The sequence below is a fragment of the Palaemon carinicauda genome, chromosome 41 (genome assembly GCF_036898095.1).
Source record: "Palaemon carinicauda isolate YSFRI2023 chromosome 41, ASM3689809v2, whole genome shotgun sequence".
NCBI lineage: Eukaryota > Metazoa > Arthropoda > Malacostraca > Decapoda > Palaemonidae > Palaemon > Palaemon carinicauda.
In genome coordinates this window covers 40,309,576-40,314,575 of record NC_090765.1, presented here as the reverse complement: position 1 = coordinate 40,314,575, position 5,000 = coordinate 40,309,576, and positions in this window count along the sequence as shown.

Below are 5,000 nucleotides of genomic sequence, written 5' to 3'. Positions count from 1 at the left end.
AAAGGAATTATTTGATGCAAATGTTTTCAAACATGTTTAGTGACACTGGTACCTAGGTAGTTTAGTATTAAAACATGTTACATCAAAAAAGTTAAAAATTATTTCAGTATAATTTTGAAAATTATAATAAATAGAAATATTTAAAAAAAAAAATCATTAATTCAGCTACCCTTTTATAACCCTTTGTCATATTCGATTAATATGATTATTAAATCACATTCAGTACTAGCATGAATTAGAAAATAATTTGCAATACCATATGTGTCACCATTATGCATCATGTGGTGCACTGTGAGCAATACTTGAGATTTGTACTTTGTCCATTTCAACCTGTAGCTGCACACACTTTATAACCTTCTAATTGAATTCTGTTCTTCACTTTTATTTCTTTTCTTTCTTTGACATCCTTTTGCAAATGTGTGGTTTCCTCAAGATGCACCGCATGCAAATTGGCTTACCGAACCCCAACGTCAGCATATTGGTCAAATTCAATATATCCAATCCATTATTGAGGTCTATAAACAATAAAAGGAGATAGAAAACCCTGTGCAGAATCGCACAAAACCTTTAGATGGAACAGAAGTTTCTAAGTTGCCATTGATTGTTTATTTAGAAAATATACTATTTTTATACTATGATTGATTTATCTTGAGTTGTCTGGCATCCTGATATCGATAGTCATTGATGCCGATATCGTTTGTTGTAAAGAATAAAAGAAATTAAATTTAAAACCATAAAAACGAAAATGTTCTGAGAAAAGTTGAATAGCTTTCAGAAGTTATGCTTTGAACGTTCAGCAAGGGTACTTTCCTCCCACAAATGTAATGATTACTCATTAAATTTGTGGGAGGAAGGTATGAAATTAGGTAAATAGTTAGTCATACTTATAAACAATGGAAAGATGTAGTGGAGAAAAACCTAAATTTAAGATTGCTTGGATCGTATATGAATGTATGAAAAAGAATGATGTAAAATGTTTTGTACAATTTTTCCTGGAATAACACATTATAAGGCATCAACATGGAATAGTAAATTGAGATTTCACGACCCTTCGAAAGTTTCATATTATAATTTATAAACAATTTGCTTTTGAACGAAACAACGTGCAAGATAAATTTTAGGAATTTATGAATTGTGATTAACTTCATTTGAACACTTCGGTAATTTTTAAAGCAGTAGTAATTTGAAATCTAGAAGTATTGGTAATTTGACATTTAGAGGCACCTGTAACTAAAAATTTCAAAGCAATAGTAATTAATATCTAAAATCAGTACTAATTGCAGTACTAAGATTACAGATATTCGGGAATTTTTATACCTTCAATGTAAACAAGATATTTTATTCACTGGTACTATCAATCTGGAGATGTTTTAACCCTTTCACTGCCAATGGCGAATTTTACGAAATTTCTGATGTATCAAAATCTTGCGAAACCATACAAACCTTTGTTGATATTTATTGGAAAGATCTTATCAACACCTTTCCATTAAATACTAACTTTTTATAGTTTGAATGATTTTTAAAAGTTTAATTTTTCAAATTTTTATTAAGTGGCAGTGAAAGGGTTAAGCTACTGACAACGGCAGAAAGAAATGTTGAGATAAAAGGAGATTCTATAATATATGCATTTGTGAGACACAATGGACCACAATTTTTTTTTTTTACTTTAATGATAAATTTATTTATTCACGAGACAACATGACGTTACAAATGATTTATGTATACTCCAGAAAAATAAATACTTATTTGAAAGAAACATGCTATTCAGTGTCTATTTTTTTTTCTTGTTCGACCCGGTATCCATGAAAGAAACATGCTACTCAGTATCTTTATTTTTTTTAAATTTTCGTTCGAACCGGTGTCCAATTAATGGTATATGCTTGGTAATGGTATATTTAGTGACTGCACAATGATTAATAGTCAGCAAATATATCAATACATGTTCTCTTTTCATTTTGAGTGAGCCCTTGATACATTTTTGGCAACCTCACTCTAAAGTTGAGTAAGAAATATTACTTTTCTTGTCAGTTCATTCATTTTCCTTATCGGTGTCTTATTTAATGCCAATGATGACGAAAATATTAACTCTGGTATAAGTTTTCTTAATGGATAGAATCTCATACCAAAAGTACAAATTAATGAAATGTTCGTATCTTCTACCACCAATCGTCCGTTGCTACATCATCATCAATCTCTCCTCCTATGCCTATTGACGCAAAGGGCCTCGGTTAGATTTCGCCAGTCGTCTCTATCTTGAGCTTTTAAATCAATACCTCTCCATTCATCATCTACTTTACGTTTCATAGCCCTCAGCCATGTAGGCCTGGGTCTTTCAACTCTTCTATTGCTTAGTGGAGCCCAGCTGAACGTTTGGTGAACTACTCTCTCTCTGGGGGGAGTGCGAAGAGCATGCCCAAACCATCTCCGTCTATTCCTCACCATGATCTCATCCACATATGGCACTCGGGTAATCTCTCATTTGTAATCCTGTCCTGCCATTTAATTCCCAACATTCTTCTGAGGGCTGTGTTCTAAAATCTATAACATCTGTTGGGTATTGTTTCATTGTCATACCACGACCCATGTCCATACAGTAACACCGATCTCACTAAACTGATATATAGCCTAATATTTATATTTAATATCAGGCGATTTAATTTCCAAATTTTACTTAACTTAGCTATTATCTGATTTTCTTGTTTTTCAATCTTTCATTAAACTCAAATTCCGAAGATGCTGTATTACAACTGAATTTGAATTTTTCTCATAAAGTTATTCAGTGCTAAAGACCACTTTCACCACCCTTATTTTGCAAATAATTTCCTAATCTTTCCAGCTGTTTTAAGTATTATTTAATAGCATTCACCACAAAATTATTTACCATCATCAAACATTCTCTTAAACATGTGCCATGCAGAATAGTTTGATTGATTGATTGATTGATTTGGAGTATTCTGGCATCTTTACATCAAAGGTCATTGACGAGGATATCGTTTGTTATAAACGAAGAATTAAAGGAAATTCAGTTTAAAACCATTAAAGCGAATATATCCTTAAAGAATTTATAAAAGAAATATTGTGATATGAACAAAATCAAGGGTATTGCCAATGAAAAATATAGTTGAATTAATAATGATATGAATACGGGAAAAAATTGAAATAATTTATTCCTTCACTTTGGTATTTGGGAACTAAGAGCAACGAATGATGGGGAAACAGGAGAAGTGGTCAGAATAGGTGAAGTCAGGAAGGTTTCCCCATTTACCCGTTCAGGCGTAGCATCCGCTCTAAATGGATTTCAACAAATTACCTCATCAGTGGCATTTCTATTATAAACCTTTTCTGGGCCAGTGAACAATACAAAGAACGTTTTTTTCTTTACTTCCCACACAAGAGTCTTATTAAAACGCTCCTTTCCCTTATTCTACACTGTTTAAAAAAAAAAAGAAACAGTAATTTTAATTGGAAATACTAATTTGTTATTATCTTAGACGGGTTGGTGACCGTAATATCACTCCTATACGTTAATATATCCGTTTCTAAAACTAAATGCCTGGCAACATTTATTCCAGGATTTTTACCGTTTTTTTACGAAATATTTTTAACAGTGTAGTAATATCTTCACCCACTGGGTTTTCCAGGAAATTATTCTGTCACGTGCTTCAATCAAGTTTGTTTATTAAGATATCTTAATTTCCCTTATGATTCTTATATTCACTTCAGCTAACTTCCCCCTGTAAAAAGAAGCCGCCACTCCATTTTCAATACATCCTTTCCAGTCCTGCTCAAAACTTTCCGCCATATCTCCACACTTTTGTTAATCAACTTCTTGTACTGAATACATAAAGCTTCTTTAATTTTCTACATAATCCTCTTTTATTTACTAAAGCTTCACTTCCTAATATATAAAGGTAATACATGAGAGCTAGAACCAAGAACAGGTAATTGCCGTGACATATTAATAAGAGATCGATGCTATACATAAATTAGCGCCTGAACCCTTTTTTTTTTCTCCAAAGCTAAGATCATAAAGACTAGGGGATGGCTAGTGATGACATAGTAGGTATACCTATCATACTTACAAACCTTCTTGCCTTAACCTTCAAGGCCGGTGATGTTGTGTTCCTAAATAAAGATTATTAAGTTGTAGGATTGCTTTGTACTGTGGTGGCCGATATGGTAACGTCCCTGACTGCTGAACGCCAGAATGGGGTTTGAGTGCCGTTCAAACTCGCTAGTTTCTTTGGTCGCAGCAACCTTACCGTCTTTGTGAGCTAATGAGCGGGAGGTTTAGGAGAGCGTATAGGTCTATCTGCTGAGTCATCACCAGCCATTGTCGGGCCCTCCTTGGTTCTTGCTTGGGTAGAGAGGGCGTTTGGGCGCTGATCATGTGGATATATGGTCAGTCTCTAGAGTCTAGGGCATTGTCCTATCTGGTCAGTCTCTAGGGCATTGTCCTGCTTAATAGGGTAATGTTACTGTCCCTTGCATCTGCCATTCACGAGCGACCTTTAAACCTTTAAACCCACAAGTTGTCAGGCTTTGACCTTTCTAATAGGCTAACATACCCCTGTTCCTGCAATATACCACCTATACAGTATATGAATATGTCGTCATAATTTCTAATTACTTATTGTTCTAATCTGTCTTTATTCTCACGAGTTCCTTTTGACTAAATGACCAAATGAATTTTCAGTCTGAGTACCACCGATTCTCTAATTACCTTTTTGCATTTATACTTTTCACACTTTATTTGCTGTCCACTTCAGTTTTTTTGGTCCCTTTCAAGCCCATTTCCACTTATAGAATACATAGCGTAATCAATGTCATACAGTCTACAATTCTTAGTACTTTCCAAAGCTTTCAATCCACTACTTTGCCCTGTATACCTATACTAGTGTACCTGAGCCGTCAAAAATGACTTCTAAATATTTAGACAGATATGGAACCACACACACACAGTCAACCCTTCCCACCCCCTCCACCTTTTCTAACTGCAA